Genomic DNA, 20,420 nt, shown 5'->3' on the forward strand with positions numbered 1-20,420 from the left:
TTTACCAGCTCTTTGTCTCTTATAGCCAGAGAGGTGGGTGGGCGGGGTGTGTGGGGTATGATGACTCAGCAGCACATGACTCTACTCTGCGTGGATAAGGAGGAAGAAATGTCTGGGCCACAGGACTGGGAGCATGTAGGTGGGGCCACAATGGTTTAGCCAAGCCTCCAAAGGGTGTTTCTGGCTGCTCTAACCTGTGGTGTAAGGGGCTTTCTGTTTGTGTGTGTGTACACTGCCCTCGGTCAGTTTCCTGGTTATATGACCCTCTGCCAAATACATATTTTCATGGAAAGAAAGTAACAGAGGCAGCCTTGAATTCTGTAGCCTATTCATGAGCTTTACTGGTTTTTATTTTCAACATATAAAGATTGGCTAAAAACATATTACAGCTTTCAGAGGACTGCATTTTAGGCACCATTGTTGATACTGTTTGTTACAACAACAACAAAAAACAGAATATCTTCTTTGAGGCAAGTCTCCTACCAGTGAAAAGGAAAAATGTGGTAAAACTACAAAAACCTTTACACCTCTCTCTCTCTCTCTCTCAAAATAGATTATGTCTCAAATTTGAAGTAATGTTCTATTGGTGGACACATTATCCCTTGCTGTGTACTGTACACTCTATTTCTGACTTTCGACTTTCACAGAAATCAAACGCCCTGCTAAACATAACCTCTCTCTGTACTTGGGATTGCACCTGGACGACGTCACCACCACTGCACTCCACAACTGACAGGCTGCAAGAGAGCTGCGTGCGAATGCTTCCTCAAACACGCAGAAGATTCCCAGTGTAGCCTACCAGAAGGGCAGAGCATAATAAGTCAAAGCGAAACTTGATCGGGACCCTTTTAAACGCTTTATAAAGGTAAGTCGACTCCCTAACATTTAAATAATTGCAACTCAATTGGGGGAAATCTTAAATATTTGACAAAATGACAGTAAAAGGACACGGTCGAACTGCTCACTGACGTCACGATCGGGACGAGTTACTTTCGATGAAAGTGCTGAAGCGCATTGTTTTTTTTACAATCAAATCTTATAGTGGTTTAACGTTTTTTGTGTTGATACTTTGGGGCACTACTTAGTACCTATCACATCTGCTGATTGCTGAAAATGAGCAATCGGACAAGTTTGTTTGCTACAAAATCACCGCAGGAAAGTTTTAGATACCCTATGTGCGCTTCAAAGAACAAAAACCGATACATCGAACCGGGTCAAAACGAAGCGGTTGGTGGGTAACAAACATTGTGCTCTCAGATAATGATTTCCTCTTTGTTCATGTTACGTAAGCCATGTTCTGTGGGAATCCTTATTAATATACTTTCCTCGCCAGCTTTTGGTAGCCTCATTTTACGGTCTGTCAAATGTACTTTTGGTTGTTAGTAGGCTAATTCAAAGCGTATTACGGACCCTCAGTTTTTGTGAGAATTAAGTTGCTAAAAGTGAATCATCAATCAACTTTTAGTCATCCTCGTCTAGTTTAGATGTCTTCGTGGGTCCGGGTGGACCCGATATACCCGAGACCTGACCCGGGCACGATTGGATTTGGGGCTGAAGAATACTAACATGTCCCTCAGGTCTGGGTCGGGTCCTGTAGCATTTTTTATTTTACGCTAATAAGTTGATTTTCTTCACTTATAAAAGACCTAGCCAACATATAAAACCTATTCCTTAACCAGTAGAGCAACTTGGCTGATAAGGGAAAAAAATGAATTGTCACTCTAGTCCAGTTGGGTTTGGTCTAGACCCAGACCCGTTAGGTTGAGTTGTCCTCGGCTCCATTTGGCTTCGGGTCTCCATTTTTTTTTACAATAAGTAAATATAGTCGGGTCTGATTGTCGTTCCGGTCCAAGTTTTTGGACACGTGAAGACCTGTAGTCTATTTTGTTTCCATGGACCTTGAGCTGTAATATGGTCCAAGGTATTCCGGACGAATTGTTATTAGTGCGGAAGGATCTGGCCCATTTCAGCTGCCACCAAAGTACATGATGTACACTATCATTTTTCTCTAGACTTTATGCCACAATGTTGCTGTGGTTACCACATACTCATGAGTCACTAGTGTTTGCTAGTGCCCCTTGTAATCTAGGAATTCTGTACAACAAGCACACAACCACAAGTTGTCATTTACAGTCATTGGTGTCAATCACCACACAATACAGTGGGTCTATGCAACCTAGACATTAAACATTTGTGACCACTGACTTTTTTCAACATTTGTCTGTGCTGCCTACTGAGAGGAAATGTATAGAAAGATGATAATACATTTTACCAACTGTATTTATCTCATTTTATTTGTCACATGCGCTGAATACAACTAGTGTAGACTTTACTGTGAAATGCTTGCTTACGAGCCCTTTCCAATGATGCAAAGTTTAAAAATAAAATTGTATTAACGAAGAATTAAATAAAATGCACAAGAATGGAGCTTCAGGGAGTACCAGATCATTGTTTAGAGGTATGAGGTATTTGAGGTAGATATGTGTATGAAGGCAGAATAAAGTGTCTAGGCATCAGGATAGATAATAGTGAGAGTTAAAAAAGAAAAGAGTAGCTGCAGCAAATGGTGAATGTGTTTGGGTGTGTCAATGTAGTAGGTATGTGCAGTACCAGGTAAGTTTGGACACTCATTCAAGGGATTTCCTGTTCTTTTTTTTTCTTTTTTTGTTACTATTTTCTACATTGTAGAATAATAGTGAAGACATTAAAACTATGAAATAACACATATGGAATCATGTAGTAAGCAAAAAAGTGTAAAACAAATCAAATATTTATATTTATATTTTAGATTCTTCAAAGTTTCCACCCTTTGCCTTGATGACAGCTTTGCACACTCTTGGCATTCTCTCAACCAGCTTTTATGAGGAAGTCACCTGGAATGTATTTCAATTAACAGATGTGCCTCGTTAAGTTAACTTGTGGGATTTCTTTCCTTCTTAATGCATTTGAGCCAATCAGTTGTGTTGTGACAATGTAGGGTTGGTATACAGAAGATAGCCCTGTTTGGTAAAAGACCAAGTCCATATTATAGCAAGAACAGCTCAAATAAGCAAAGTGAAACGACAGTCCATCATTACTTTAAGACATGAAGGTCAGGTAATACGGAACATTTTAAGAACTTTGAAAGTTTCTTCAAGTGCAATCGAAAAAACTAGCACTATGATGAAACTGGCTCTCATGAGGACCACCACAGGAAAGGAAGACCCAGAGTCACCTCTGCTGCAGAAGATAAGTTCTTTAGAGTTACCAGCCTCAGAAATTGCAGCCCACATACATTTTTCACAAAGTTCATGTGTAACAGTGTAGGTTCCGTCCCTCTCTTCGCCCCAACCTGGGCTCGAACCAGGGACTCTTGCACACATCAACAACTGACACCCACAAAGCATCGTTACCCATCGCGCCACAAAAGCCGCGGCCCTTACGACGCAAGGGGAAACCCTACTTCAAGTCTCAGAGCGAGTGACGTCACTGATTGAAATGCTATTAGCGTGCACCACCGCAAACTAACTAGCCATTTCACATCGGTTACACATGTAACAGACACATCTTAACATCAACTGTTCAGAAGAGACTGTGTGAATTAGGCCTTCATGGTTGAATTGCTGCAAAGAAACCACTATTAAAGGACATCAATAAGAAGAAGAGACTTGCTTGGTCCAAGAAAAATTAGCAATGGACATTAGAGGTCGAGTGGCCAGATGGATGCCACTCTTTAGTAAAAGGCCCATGACAGCCCACTTGGAGTTTTGCCAAAAGGCACCTAAAGGACACTCAGACCATGAGAAACAACATTCTCTGGTCTGATGAAACCAAGATTGAACTCTTTGGCCTGAATGCCAAGCGTCATGTCTGGAGGAAACCTGGCACCATCCCTACGATGAAGCATGGTAGGTGCACCATTATTCTGTGGGGATGTTTTTCAGGGACTGGGAGACTAGTCAGGATCAATGCAAAGATGAACGGAGCAAAGTACAGAGAGATCCTTGATGAAAATCTGCTCCAGAGCGCACAGGACCTCAGACTGGGGCGACGGTTCACCTTCCAACAGGACAGTGACCCTAAGCACACAGCCAAGACAATGCAGGAGTGGCTTCGGGACAAATCTCTGAATGTCGTTGAGTGGCCCAGCCGGAGCCCGGACTTGAACCCAGTCGAACATCTCTGGAGAGACCTGAAAATAGCTGTCCCCATCCAACATGACAGAGCTTGAGAGGATCTGCTGAGAATAATGGGAGAAACTCTCCAAATACAGGTGTGCCAAGCTTGTAGCATCATACCCAAGAATAATCTATGCTGTAATCCCTGCCAAAGATGCTTCAACAGTACTGAGTAAAGGGCCCGAAAACTTATGTAAATGTAATATTTCAGTTTTGTAATTATAAAAAATATCAAACATTTCTAAAAACCTGTTTTTGCTTTGTCATCAAATCAAACCTTATTTGCCACATGCGCCGAATACAACAAGTGTAGACCTTACCGTGAAATGCTTACTTACAGACCCTTAACCAACAGTGCAGTTCAAGAAGAAGAAAATATTTACAAAGTAGGGAAAAATTAAAAAGTAACAGAATAACAATAACGAGGCTATATACAGGGTGCACCGGTACCGAGTCAGTGTGCATGGGTACAGGCTAGTTGATGTAATCTGTACATGTAGGTGGGGGTGAAGTGACAATGCATAGGTAACAAACAAACAGCGAGTAGCAGCAGTGTACAAGGGCGGGGCGGTGTCAATGTAAATTGTCCGGTGGCGATTTTTATGAATTGTTCAGCAGTCTAATGGCTTGGGGGGTAGAAGCTGTTGAGGAGCCTTTTGGTCCTACACTTGGCACACCATACACCGCTTGCTGTGCGGTAGCAGAGAAAACAGTCTATAACTGGAGTCTCTGACAATTTTATTGGCTTTCCTCTGACACCGCCTATTATATAGGTCCTGGATGGCAGGAAGCTTGGCCCCAGTGATGTACTGGGCTGTTCGCACTACCCTCTGTAGCGCCTTACGGTCAGATGCCGAGCAGTTGCCGTACCAGGCTGTGATGTAACCGGTCAGGATACTCTCGATGGTGCATCTGTAGAACCTTTTGAGGATCTGGGGACCCATGCAAAATCTTTTCAGTCTCCTGAGGGGGGGAAAAGGTTTTGTCGTGCCCTCTTCACGATGGTCTTGGTGCTGTGGACACCAAGGAACTTAACTCTCGACCCGCTCCATTACAGCCCGTAGATGTTAATGGGGGCCTGTTCGGCTCGCCTTTTCCTGTAGTCCACGACCAGCTCCTTTGTCTTGCTCCCATTGAGGGAGAGGTTGTTTTCTTGGCATCACACTGCCAGTTCTCTGAGTTCCTCCCTATAGGCTGTCTCGTCGGTAATCAGGCCTACCTCTGTTTCGTCAGTAAACTTAATGATGGTGTTGGAGTCGTGTTTGGCCACGCAGTCGTGGGGGAACAGGGAATACAGGAGGGGACTAAGTACACACCCCTGAGGGGCCCCAGTGTTAAGGATTAGCGTGGCAGACGTGTTGTTGCCTACTCTTACCACCTCTTACCATAAGTCTTTGCTAGGTAAAGCGCCGCCTTACCTCAGCTCACTGGTCACCATAGCAACACCCACCCATAGCACGCACTCCAGCAGGTATATTTCACTGGTCATCCCCAAAGCCAACACCTACTTTGGCCGCCTTTCCTTCCAGTTCTCTGCTGCCAATGAATAGAACGAATTGCAAGAATCACTGAAGTTGGAGACTTATCTCCCTCACTAACTTTAAGCGTCAGCTATCAGAGCAGCTTACCGATCGCTGCAGCTGTAAATAGCCCATCCAACCAACTACTTACCAACTACTTACCAACTACCTACCTCATCCCATATTTGTTTTTCTGCTCTTTTGCACACCAGTATTTCTACTTGCACATCCTCATCTGCACATCTATCACTCCAGTGTTAATTGCTGAATTGTAATTGCTTCGCCACTGTCCTATTTATTGCCTTACCTCCTTACTTCATTTGCACCCACTGTATACAGATTTTTCTATTGTTTTATTGACTGTGTTTGTTTATCCCATGTGTAACTCTGTGTTTTGTCGCACTGCTTTGCTATATTTTGGCCAGGTCGCAGTTGTAAATGAGAACTTTTTCTCAACTGGTATACCTGGTGAAATAAAAAAAAATGAAATGGGACACAATAGGACCGGAAAGGTAACTCTACACATGCATTAGATGCCTAAGGAAGCTGAGAGGTGTGTCAATATTGGCTGTGGTCTGGTCTGGTGGCTGTTCTGTTTTGTATCCGGGTGTGAGGAGACAGTTATGACAGTTGCTCAGTGAAGATTTCCCCATGCAGCACTAATCCACAGGGAAGCACAACAAACATCCACTCTCTATGGATCTGCTGGAGGAAAACAGGCCACTGTAGCTTGATATGGGTATGTGTGTGAGTACAGCTTGTGCATGTGATGTATAAGTAGAGATTGGCTTAATCAACTCTGCTTTGATTCTCTCTCTATAACATGATTTAGCTGAGGCTAAAGACTAACACTCCATAGCATAGCTAATATGGCAAACTCTTTTTAGAGTGTGAGACATCTTTTGGTAGAGCAACTGACTGATGTCTCTCTGCTCTGGAGGGAGAAAGATGGTTGAGGTGGGTCAGAATATACTCTTCCTTTTGCCATTTCTGTGCTTGTCTGACCAAAAAGCTAAATTTGTAAGCCATGATGTACTATTGCAATAGTGGGAAGTTGCTGTGCCGACACGATTACAAAACACACACAGACCTTGTTTAGATACTAATGCTTTGTTGTCTGCTCTGTTGTGGTGTAAGCTACATGGCAGGCTTGTATTATTTATTCATTTTGAGCACACCTGCTGCCAGGCGTGGCTCTCAGCGCATCACACGCACACGCACACACACACACACACACACACACACACACACACACAGCGAGAGTGGGTGGGAGGGAAACGGGTATTTGGGCCGAATCTACAACACTCTCCCATACTCCATTATTTATCCTAGCAGTTATATAGGTGATGAGTTTGCTTTTTCACACATTCTGCTACTTAGTGACACTCTAAACACGTTTTCTCTGTCACACACACCCAGGATGACAGCAGTTTAGCAGCAACCAATGTTGTCTTGCATCATTTAGCTCTCTCTCTCTCTCTCTCTCTCTCTCTCTCTCTCTCTATCCTACCCACCCTGTACTGTGGAGTCAGTCACCCTCAGACACCTCTATCTGCCTGCTAGTCTGGCCACTGCACTGAGTGCAGCTTGTGATAATCAAGCAACAAGCTCTGTCTCACTGCAGAATTAGATGTTTCTATGAATTATCCATGTTTCTCCAAACAGCACATTTCGAAGTGTTTCTGACACCCTGGGTTGACTCATGCTCAGTATCTTTCCATTGCTCCAAATGTCGAATTTAGAAGGTTAAGAGTTGAGTTTTTGGAAAGGGTTAAAACATTAAAGGGTAGGAAGCATGAGTTTTTAACAACACAGTGGTAAAAGACTTAGTTGTAGTCACGATCTGGTTACCTATGACTACAAACATACACTGAACAAAAATATAAATGCAACATGTAAAGTGTTGGTCCCATGTTTCATGAGCTGAAATAAAATATCCCAGAAATGTTCCATATGCACTAAAATATTATTTCTTTCAAATGTTGTGCACAAATTTGTTTACATCCCTGTTAGTGAGCATTTTATCCTTTGTCAAGATAATCCATCCACCTGACAGGTGTGACATATATCAAGTAGCTGACTAAACAGCATGATCATTACACAGCTGCACCTTGTGCTGGTGACAAAAGGCCCATCTATTATGTGCAGTTTTGTCACACAACACATTGCCACAGATGTCTCAAGTTGAGGGTGCATGCAATTGGCATTCTGACTGCAGAAATGGCCACCAGAGCTGTTGCTAGAGAATTGAACATTCATTTCTCTACCATAAGCCGCCTCAACATCATTTTAGAGAATTTGTCAGTATGTCCAACCGGCCGCTCAACCGCAGACCGTGTTTTAACCACGCCAGCCCAGGACTTCCACATCCGGCTTCTTCACCTGGGGAAATGTCTGAGACCAGCCGCCCAGACAGCAGATTAAACTTTGGGTTTGCACAACCAAATAATTTCTGCACAAACTGTCAGAAACCGTTTCAGGGAAGCTCATCTGCGTGCTCGTCTTCACCAGGGTCTTGACCTGAGTGTCTGTCTCATCCCGACTCCCAACCCCTACACTTTCATTACTATAAATCTCTGCTATTGATCACCAATTGCTAGTCTAAAAGACATGGGAGATAATGTCTAAATGCTTTTTACAGTGGAGATCAAGTTTTTATAAATTGTCTGACTGGGCTGATGAGACAGTGGATTGCAGAGTGACATGGAACAGCGTAAATAGGCATTTTGACGTCATAGCTTTAGCCGGGGGTAACTTGTGGAATAGACACAGGCTGGAATGTGGTTTTAACCAATCAGCGTACAGGATTGTATAATTAATTCTAAATCATATTTCATAGAAATCTTAACATTGGACAGTTACATTAAGGCATGCATGAATGAAGTAGCAATAGCATGAAGCAGTTTGCATGAAGCAAACGTAAACACACAGACAAATCTGAGCCCGTAGCCACATGCAAAAAGCTTAAGGCATCGCCAAAAAAATGATAATGGCACAATATGTGTATGTTTATTACAAAGACATTGTGTAACTGTTTATTGATTTGATAGTAGGGCGAGTACAGTGGGCAGAGTGAAGTCAGGGATCAATGGCACTCTGAAATAAATATAACACTGTGACCGCAGATACGCTGCTCTGACCTTGAACTAATAACCCCACCTTACTCCTTTCCTCTCTCTCTCTGACTTTCTCCTCTGACTTTGTCTGTCTCTCCTGTTAGGACCTGTAGTTAGGACCATTAATTGGAATGTCTCATTGACCTGTGTGTGTTGGTGTTTGCTCATGTGCACTCTAGGCTGTGTCTACTGTCATAACCTCTGTCAGTGTGGTGTAGAGGGTGAGACATTATCCCCAGATATGGAGGAAAAGGAAGGCTTTTATTGGCTCTGTCCAGTCCCTACTGTGCTATAGTTCAGGAAACAACCTCCTTCATACCCAAAGTTATAGGGGATGTTAAAGGGATATGCAAAAGTTTGACATGCTCTCTTTTGTGTACATTTGTAGAAACATGTTTATTCATTTCACAGTGTGTTGTAGCATGTTGGGCTTTTGAGTCTAACAAATATAGTCAAATCATACTTGATACTTTCTTGCCACATTTGAGGTCTGGGAAAAATCTGAGAAATTTAGATTCATGGCTATTTCTTTGGTATTTTATTAGGATCCCCATTACCTGTTGTAAAAACAGCAGCTACTATTCCTGGGGTCCACACAAAACATGAAACATTACAGAATACAGAACATTAATAGACAACCGCTCAAGGACAGAACTACATAAATTAAACAAAAATTACAAAACGCACATGTAGCCTACATAAAATATCTAGGTCAAATAAGGGAGAGGCGTTGTGCCGTGAGGTGTTGCTTTATCTGTTTTTTTGTAGTTTTTTTACAAGGTTTGCTGTTCGCTTGAGCAATATGAGATTTGATTTATTTATTTTTTTATTTCACCTTTATTTAACCAGGTAGGCAAGTTGAGAACAAGTTCTCATTTACAATTGCGACCTGGCCAAGATAAAGCAAAGCAGTTCGACAACATACAAAAACACAGAGTTACACATGGATTAAAACAACATACAATCAATGATGCAGTAGAAGGAAAAAAAAATGATGGAATGGAGTTCCATGCAATAATGTCTCTATATCAAATTTTATTGATCACATACACATGGTTAGCAGATGTTTATTGTGAGTGTAGTGAAATGCTTGTGCTTGTAGTTCCGACAGTGCAGTAATATCTAACAATTCCACAACAAATACCTAATGCACACAAATCTTAGTAAAGGAATAAAAATATATACATATATGGATGAGCAATGTCAGTGGCATAGGCTAAGATGCAAAAGATCATATAGAATACAGTATATACATATGAGATTAGTAAACATTATTAAAGTGGCCAAAGTCTCTATGTAAGCAGCAGCCTCTAATGTGTTAGTGATGGCTATTTAACAGTCTGATGGCCTTGCGGTTTGAAGCTGTTTTTCAGTCTCTCGGTCCCAGCTTTGATGCACCTGTACTGACCTCGCCTTCTGGATGGTAGCGGAGTGAATATGTCCGTAAACACACCAGCCAGCTGGTCTGCGCATGCTCTGAGGACACGGATAGGGATGCCATCTGTGCCGGCAGCATTATGAGGGTTAACATGTTTTAAATGTCTTACCCGCGTCGGCAACGGAGAAGGAGAGCCCATAGTCCTTGGTAGCGGGCTGCATCGGTGGCACTGTATTGTCCTCAAAGCGTATGTTTACATACACTTAGGTTGCAGTCATTAAAACTCATTTTTCAACCACTCCACAAATTTCTTGTTAACAAACTATAGTTTTTGTCAAGTCGGATAGGACACCTACTTTGTGCATGACACAAGTCATTTTAACAACAATTGTTTACGGACAGATTATTTCACTTATAATTCACTGTATCACAATTCCAGTAGGTCAGAAGTTTACATACACTAAGTTGACTGTGCCTTTTAAACAGCTTGGAAAATTCCAGGAAATTATGTCATAGCTTTACAAGCTTCTGATAGGCTAACTGACATCATTTGAGTCTATTGGAGTATGGGACCTGTGGATGTATTTCAAGGCCTACCTTCAAACTCAGTGCCTCTTTGCTTGACATCATGGGAAAATCAAAAGAAATCAACCAAGACCTCAGAAAATAAATTGTAGACCTCCACAAGTCTGGTTCATCCTTGGGAGCAATTTCCAAACACCTGAAGGTACCACGTTCATCTGTACAAACAATAGTACGCAAGTATAAACACCATGGGACCACACATCCGTCATACCGCTCAGGAAGGAGATGCGTTCCGTATCCTAGAGATGAACGTACTTTGATGCGAAAATTGCAAATCAATCCCAGAACAACAGCAAAGGACCTTGTGAAGATGCTGGAGGAAACGGGTACAAAAGTATCTATATCCACAGTAAAACAAGTCCTATATTATATCGACATAACCTGAAAGGCCGCTCAGCAAGGAAGAGGCCACTGCTCCAAAACCACCATAAAAAAGCCAGACTACAGTTTTCAACTGTACATGGGGACAAAGATCGTACTTTTTGGCACGGGGGTGGCAGCATCATGTTGTGGGGGTGCTTTGCTGCAAGAGGAATTGGTGCGCTTCACAAAATAGATGGCATCATGAGGGAGGAAAATAATGTGGATATATTGAAGCAACATCTCAAGACATCAGTTAGGAAGTTAAAGCTTGGTCGCAAATGTTTCTTCCAAATGGACAATGACCCCAAGCATACTTTCAAAGTTGTGTCAAAATGGCTTAAGGACAACAAAGTCAAGGTATTGGAGTGGCCATCACAAAGCCCTGACCTAAATCCTGTAGATAATGTATGGGCAGAACTGAAAAAGTGTGTGCGAGCAAGGATGCCTACAAACCTGACTCGGTTACACTTGCTCTGTCAGGAGGAATGGGCCAAAATTCACCCAACTTATTGTGGGAAGCTTGTGGAAGGCTACCTGAAATGTTTGAACCAAGTTAAACAATTTAAAGGCAATGCTACCAAATACTAATTGAGTGCATGGAAGTCGTATTCCTGGTTGTAGTGCTGGTAAGTTGACGCCGCTCTGATATCCAATAGTTCTTCCCGGCTGTATGTAAAAACACTTAAGGTTTTCTGGGCTAACAATGTAAGAAATGATACATAACTATATACTGCAAAGTTTCCTAAGGACAAGAAGCGAGGCAGCACTGTCTGTCGGTGCCATGTTATGTACCATAATACTGTACGCTTTCTTGAATTTGTTATGGATCTGGCAACTTAAAAGCACCCTGGTGGCGTGTAAGTTGATTATGCAAACAATTTGGGTTTGTGAACACAATGTTTCTTATAAAAAAAAGTGATGCAGTCAGTCTCTCCTGAACTCTTAACCAAGAGACAATGGCATGCAGCGTATTTATATTGATCACAATGAAGAGCAGGACATGCCGCTCTGTTCTGGGCTAGCTGCAGCTTATCTAGGTCTTTCCTTGCAGCACTCGACCACACGACTGGACAATAATCAAGATAAGACTAAACTATAGCCTGCACGACTTACTGTTTTGAGTGTGGTGTCAAAAAATCAGAGCATCTCTTTATTACGGACAGACCTCTCCCCATCTTTACAACCATTGTATCTATATGTTTTGACCATGACATTTTACAATCTAAGTTGACGCCAAGTAATTTAGTCTCAACTTGTTCAATAGCCATTAATTACCAGATTCAGCTGAGGTCTAGAACTTAGGGAATGATTTGTACCAAATACAATGCTCTTAGTTTTAGAGATGTTCAGGACCAGTTTGTTACTGGCCACACATGCCAAAACAGACGCAACTCTTTGTTAAGCGTTTCAGTTACTTCATTAGCTGTGACTATATGATTGCATCATCAGCATACATGGACATACATGCTTTGTTTAATTACAGTGGCAGGTCATTGGTAAAAATAGAAAAGAGTGGAGGGCCTAGAGAGCTGCCCTGCAGTACACCACACTTTACATGTTTGACATTAGAGAAGCTTCCATTAAATAAAACCCTTTTGAGTTATATTAGATAGATTGCCATATCGTGGATTCAGAGCTGAGGTTGAAAAGCCACAAGTTTTTTTTAATAGTTTATGGTCAATAATCTAACAGTACAGCTCCCAAAATCATATTATCAATTTCTTTCAACCAATCATCAGTCATTCAGTTCAGTACATGTTGAGTGCCCTTCTCTAGAAGCATTGTATTTGGTCAAAATCATTTTTTACAACAGTTTCCTAAGAGCTGGCAGCAAGCTTATAGGTCAGCTGTTAGAACCATTTATAGGCCACTTTACCACTCCTGGGTAGCGGAATTACTTTGTCCTCAGGCCTGGAGGGAAGCCAAAGACTTTCCTCTAGGCCCAGCTTAAAGATATGACAGATAGGATTGGCTATTGAGTCAGCTACCATCCTCAATAGATTTCCAACTAAGTTGTCAATGCCAGGAGGTTTGTCGTCATTGATCGATTACAATAATTGTTCCACCTCTGCCACACTGACTTTACAAAATTCAAACTTGCAATGCTTTTCTTTCATTATTTCTTATTTTTATGCATGAATATGATGGCTCACTTTTCGTTGTTGTCATTTCCTGCCTAAGTTTTTGTACTTTGCCAATGAAGTAATCATTAAAAGAATTGGCAACCTAAGTTTTCGTACTTTGCCAATGAAGTAATCATTAAAAGAATTGGCAACATGTATGTCCATGGTTTTGTGATAAATACGCCATCTGATTCAATGAAAGATGGAGTTGAATTTGTCTTTCTGCCCATAATTTCATTTAAAAGTACTTTTCCATCATTCTTTATATAATTGATCTTGGCTTCATAATACCCTTCTTTTTGTTGAGTTTAGTCACAACTTCTCAATGTGCAGTAAGTCAGCCATTCAGATGTCCAGCCAGACTTATTAGCCACTTCTTTATCCCCATCTCTTTCAACCATACAGTTTTTCAATTCCTCATCAATCCATGGAGCCTTAACAGTTCTAACAGTCAGTTTCTTAACAGGTGCATGTTTATCAAGTGCAGGGTCTGGATGCTCCTTATTAATCACATCAGACCAACAAATATTTTTAACATCATCCACATAAGAGTCACATTCAAAATATTTTGCTGATCTTGTATACACTATTTTAGGCCCAGCCAATGGGTATGGATACAGCTTTAGAACAAAGTTCAACAGTATTAGGAAAAATGTGAATGAATCAAATTTTATTTGTCACATGCACCGAATACAACAGGTGTAGACCTTACTGTGAAATGCTGGAGGGGTATGGGTTGCCCTTTGATTAGCTGTTCAGGAGTCTTATGGCTTGGGGGTAGAAGCTGTTAAGAAGCTTTTTGGACACCAAGGAACTTGAAGCTCTCAACCTGTAACACTACAGCCCCGTCGATGAGAATGGGGGCGTGCTCAGTCCCCCTTTTCCTGTAGTACACAGTCGGCATCTAAATAATATGTGTGAAATGCTTAATAGTGTGTGTGATGTAAACAGAGGTCTACTTTCTTGGGGACCTGAATATTGACTGGTTTTCATCATGTGGATGATCTTGTTCCTGTAGTGTTTGTAAACACCCTGGTAGGTTGATTAATAACCTGAACCAGATTACAGGCGCTGGTTACTGTGAGAAGCTTCCTCTTGAGCAGACAGCTTGATAAAAACCAGTCAATATTCAGGTCCCCAAGAAAGTAGACCTCTGTTTACATCACATACACGTTCAAGCATTTCACGCACATTTAGATATTGACTGTTAGCATTTGGTAGCTTTTATAGCAACACCCAAAAGAAAAGGCTTTAGATGTGCCAAGTGAACCTGCACAACCACAACACTTCAATAACACTTGACAAAAGATCTTCTCTAAGCATGACAGGGATATGGCTCTGAATATAAACAGTAACACCTCCCCCATAAGCATTTCTGTCTCTTCTATAGATGTATATCCTTGTATTGCTACTGCTGTATCATCAAATGAATTATCTAAGTGAGTCTCAGAAATGGCTAATATATGAATGTTATCTGATGTTAGCAAGTTAATGATTTCATGAACCTTATTTCTAAGGCTACCTATATTAATATGGGCTATTTTCAGCCCTTTCCTGGGTAGCTTGTCAGATAGACATAATATGGTAAAGCGCCAACAAAGCAAGAGAAAAAAATATACATTCAGCAGTCCATGAATCAATTGGTGTGTGTGCTGCAGGGTTGAGGCTACTAACCCATAGGCTTGGCTCTCTATTCCACCTTGATTGTCCCTTGAGTTTGATTGTTTATCATGCATTCACACACAGAACTGATGTCCTCTCAATAACTTAGATTGCTGTCATTTTGCCATTCTCCTGTTTCAAACTCATCGAGCTGACCCTGGGAGAACTGCAAGCTGTTCTTTGGGTCCTGGACCTCTCTGGTCAGGTCGTCCATTCTATATTTTATTAGTTTAATCCACCAGTATTTGGACAAAAACTTGAAGCTATTTTCTTGTTGTAACAACTGTTTGTAGAACTCTTTTTGTTCATTTAAAATATCCTTTACATGTGATCGAGAGACATCACTGTCCTCAGCGGTACTCCGCCCGCTTTGGTCTTTGTCATGGTAGCTAGCAGCTAGGCTAGCTGCTACGCCAAATAGCTCCTCAGACCCAGCCATGGTTGGCAGGATCACTGGACAGGGTAGCAGTCCCAGCAATTGATTCCAACTGTGTCGCGGGATCCAAATTAAAAAGTTAGCTAGCTACTAAGAAACTTTCCAATACACTTTTTTTTTGTGTAGTTACCCTTTAATTCCAAATGTGCAGGCACCGAGCACTGTGTCGTGTCTTTGGCATCATTAAAGTGACGACTGTTATTTTATCAAATCAATTCTCTGTGATTTAAACTAATCATGTAAATGTAATTAAATGGAAGTCAGGGCACCAAGAAAAATCTTCAGATTACAAAGTTATAATTTTCCTAATATAACTCTTCAGATATTTTAATATCGGCTCAATTAGTCTTCTACTTTGTGAATTATTCTTTACCTCATGTTAGTCTCATTCCAAACGTCGTAAATTGTTGGTTATCTGCACGAACTCAGCCTTTACTATGAATCATCCATACATCAATTGTCTTAGTAAATAAATGATTAACTAAATAATCACAGAAAGGCATAAACAAACAGTAGATATGGTTACAAGGAAATTATAGGAGAGGTTCCCTAGTGGGCTAAGCCGATATGACGGCTTGGTGGACAAAGGGAAGTGGATGTGGACTGAGAAGGGCGGGAAAGACGAGTCACTACACAGTTGATAATTATATTAATTGAAATGCTAATCCTTTGCACATGAACGCTCACTCATTCGGGAATAATTGCAATCAATATATATTTATGTCCTGAGATAACAGAACCTGGGTGTAGGAGAGAGGGGGAAACCACTAGCTATACCCAAAAAGGGCCACGTCATGACAACTGTTTGGTTAGTGGTGTTTTTCTAGCACATGAGATGGAGTTTGCGAAACAAATGACCACTGGATTGATGCAAATAATCAGGCTTGTTAACGTTTAATTGAGAGGATTTTGGGGAAGGCCTAACCATCTTCTGGTAGATGGAAAGACTTTATCATTAGCATTGCTCTATTTTTCCTGTTCCTTAATTGTTTAAAAGCTGGATGTTTTACCACATATTATGAGGCATGTCTTACCTTGCTTCAAAGTAGTCTATAACAAAAATCACACCATAGAAACTTTTTATTTTATGAAGACTTCCTCATATGTATTCTCGTGTTCAATTGGTTTTCTTTCAACTTGCTTTCATTGTCTAGCAGCCATTGGCATTATCCTAGTCATATTGGCCACACGTGATAATTGTTGCATCTTTAGATCTCCCCTAAAAATGTCTAATGGATATTTTCATCTCTTTCCATGAAACCGCATGCATGTACAGTGTGCATTTAAAAAAGAAAAGAAAATCCCCGCAAATTGCATTTTGGAACATTCGCACCATTCTAGGCCTACCGCTGTGTGCACATTACTGAGCTGAAAATGTAAAGAAATAATAGTTTATCTACATTTTAAGCTAAACATTCTGATCTGTTCCATCACCCTTAATTGATAAGGTGTATACCGCAAATCTAATTTTATAATATTTTGCAGATGTTATCGCAGGTGCAGCAAAATGCTTATGTTTCTAGCTCCAACAGTGCAGTATACCTAACAATACACACAAATCCCAAAAAATGTAAATGAAGAAATATCATAACGAGCAATGTGAGAGTCCGGAATATAAATGTATAAATCGTTCACACCCTTGTACTTTTTTCCCATATTTTGTGTTACAGCCTGAATTTTTCAAATTTAGATTTTGTGTCACTTTCCTGCACACAATACCCCATAATGTCAAAGTGGAGTTATTTTTGTTGTTGAGATTCTTACAAATATATAAAAAATTAAAAGCTAAAATATATTGAGTCAATAAGTAATCCCTTTGTTATGGCATGCCAAAATGATTTCAGGATTAAAAATGTAATTAACATAATAAGTTGCATGGACTCACTCTGTGTTTAACATGACTTCTGAATGACTACTTCATCTCTGTACCCCACACATACAATTAACTGTAAGGTCCCTCAGTCAAGAAATGAATTTCAAACACAGATTCAACCACAAAGACCAGGGAGGTTTTCCAATGCCTCGCAAAAAAAGGGCACCTATTGGTAGATGAGTAATTTTTTTTTTTTAAAGCAGACATTGAATATCCCTTTGAGCATTGTGAAGTTATTAATTACACTGGAGGGTGTATCAATACACCCCATCACAACAAAGATACATGCATCCTTCCTAACTCAGATGCTGGAGAGGATGTAAACTGCTCATGGATTTCACCATGAGGCCAATTGTGACTTTAAAACAGAGTTTACCCTTCTCACGCGAGTTCCAAATATCTCAAACGGTCGCCCCAGCATGAAGGTGTTTAGCTTGTCCGTGAGCGAGGCATCGCTATCCGCAACGTGGCTGGTTTGCTACTTTGATTACCTTAGAGGGAATAGTTGGTCTGTTTGTACACGTCCATGTTCCCAATCACCTTGCCGTGGTTATATGTGGCGGTCAGTGCCGTTTATGATGAGGGAGGCAAAAATATTTTTTACCATGAACATGGCCTTATTTCTACTACAGCACGTTGGATGACTGTCATTCATATTCCATTCACCTAGTTAACATCGATAGCTTTAGGCTACTACCTGATATTCCCATTTTTCCTATACCCATCATGAATTTAGCCTATGAATGAATGTTTACAACGTAGGTGCACAAAGGTTGAGAGAGAAATTTGAGATGAGACAGTGACGCATTCAATTCCGCCTTGCACGCTCTTGCCTGCATCTAGTTTGTCTAGGGTGTAATCATTTAATCCAACAGTTTCAAACGAGTTTCTATTGGACAAATTCAGGTATTTTTTTTATCCCCGTTTCATTTTCAACAGAATCGGCAGAATGAATACACCCCTGATCATAGCAGCCACACTGTATTCATTCTAGCCTCTGTGCACTCTCCTCCTCTCACCTTTTCCCTTCGTTTGTGGACTACAATGAACTAAACATCAGCTGTTTATGACCAGGCGAAAAAAACGTTCCAAGCCAAACAATGTCATAACCACTACACACAGCCTACATCTTTTTCACCATATTAGCTAAAGTAATGTCCTAGTCAACATAGCTAATATAACTAATGCGCTAGTAAACCCGATACAATCAGTAACGTTACAGTGCATAGTCAGTAAGCATTTACACCGTCGGGCCCCGGTGGCAATTATTTAATAAAACCAAAAGCTTATCTTGACTTGGAAGAGTTCCAGTGTTGTGTTGGATAGTCATAGCCAGCTGTATTTGCTAAGTATGTGAAAGTGGGGAAAAAATGACTCTCTCTCCTAGAGGTCGACCGATTATGATTTTTCAACGCCGATACCGATTATTGGAGGACCAAAAAATGCCTTTTTTTTTTACAAAACAAATGTAATTTATTTATTTGTAATAATGACAATTACAACAATACTGAATGAACACTTATTTTAACATAATATAATACATCAATAAAATCAATTTAGCCTCAAATAAATAATGAAACATGTTCAATTTGGTTTAAATAATGCAAAAACAAAGTGTTGGAGAAAAAAGGAAAAGTTCAATATGTGCCATGTACGTTTTAAGTTCCTTGCTCAGAACATGAGAACATATGAAAGCTGGTGGTTCCTTTTAACATGAGTCTTCAATATTCCCAGGTAAGAAGTTTTAGGTTGTAGGAATTATAGGACTATTTCTCAAAACCATTTGTATTTCATATAGCTTTGACTATTGGATGTTCTTACAGGCACTTTAGTGTTGCCAGTGTAACAGTATAGCTTCCGTCCCGCTCCTCACCCCTACCTGGGCTCGAACCAGGAACACATTGACAACAGCCACCCTCGACGCATCGTTACCCATCGCTCCAAAAAAGCTGCGGCCCTTGCAGAGCAAGGGGAACAACTACTTCAAGGTCTCAGAGCGAGTGACGTCACCGATTGAAACGCTAACTAGCTAGCCATTTCACATCGGTTACACCAGCCTAATCTCAGGAGTTGATAGGCTTGAAGTCATAAACAGCTCAATGCTTGAAGCACAGTGAAAAGCTGCTGGAAAATGCACGAAAGTGCTGTTTGAATGAATGCTTACGAGCCTGCTGCTGCCTACCACCGCTCAGTCAGACTGCTCTATCAAATATCAAATCATAGACTTAATTATAACATAACACACAGAAATACGAGCCTTAGGTCATTAATATGGTAAAATCCGGAAACTATAATTTCAAAAACAAAACGTTTATTCTTTCAGTGAAATACGGAACCGTTCCATATTTTATCTAACGGGTGGCATCCAAAAGTCTAAATATTCCTGTTACATTGCACAACCTTCAATGTTATGTCATAATTACGTCAAATTCTGGCAAATTAGTTCGCAACGAGCCAGGCAGCCCAAAATGTTGCATATACCCTTACTCTGCGAGCAATGAACGCAAGAGAAGTGACACAATTTCCCTAGTGTAATATTGCCTGCTAACCTGGATTTATTTTAACTAAATATGCAGGTTTAAAAAAATATACTTCTGTGTATTGATTTTAAAGGCATGGATGTTTATGGTTAGGTACATTCGTGCAAGGATTGTGCTTTTTTCGCAAATGCGCTTTTGTTAAATCATCCCCCGTTTGGCGAAGTCGGCTGTCTTTGTTCGGAAGAAATAGTCTTCACACAGTTTGCAACAAGCCAGTCGGCCCAAACTTCTGCATATACCCTGACACTGTTGCACAGAACGCAAGAGAAGTGACACAATTTCCATAGTTAAAAGAAATTCATGTTAACAGGCAATATTAACTAAATATGCAGGTTTAAAAATATATAGTTGTGAATTGATTTTAAGAAAGGCGTTGATGTTTATGGTTAGGTTCGGTGCAACGGCAGTGCTTTTTTTGTGAATGCGCTTGTTAAATCACCCGTTTGGCAAAGTAGGCTGTGATTCAATGATAAATTAACAGGCACTGCATCGATTATATGCAACGCAGGACAAGCTAGATAAACTAGTAATATCATCAACCATGTGTAGTTAACTAGTGATTATGTTAAGATTGATTGTTTTTTTATAAGATACGTTTAATGCTAGCTAGCACCTTACCTTGGCTTCTTGCTGCACTCGCATAACAGGTAGTCAGCCTGCCACGCAG

The 20,420-nt window shown here is 40.7% G+C and overlaps 1 protein-coding gene across 4 annotated transcripts in view; it reads left to right on the forward strand.

Moving 5' to 3' along the window:
* The first annotated feature begins 248 nt into the window (after positions 1–248).
* Positions 249–20,420, forward strand: part of LOC106565827 (protein kinase C delta type) — a 46,133-nt gene continuing 25,961 nt past the window's right edge. Inside the window, exons 1-2 of one of the 4 annotated variants that reach the window (XM_045691778.1) lie at positions 249–503; positions 648–865. The gene's annotated coding sequence lies outside the window, so the exon portion shown is untranslated. Of the gene's footprint in view, positions 504–647; positions 866–6,250; positions 6,417–20,420 lie in introns of those variants that run through there. The other 3 variants (XM_014133394.2, XM_045691779.1, XM_045691781.1) reach the window with 3 other exon arrangements.

Source organism: Salmo salar, chromosome ssa12 (genome assembly GCF_905237065.1).
Source record: "Salmo salar chromosome ssa12, Ssal_v3.1, whole genome shotgun sequence".
Lineage (NCBI taxonomy): Eukaryota > Metazoa > Chordata > Actinopteri > Salmoniformes > Salmonidae > Salmo > Salmo salar.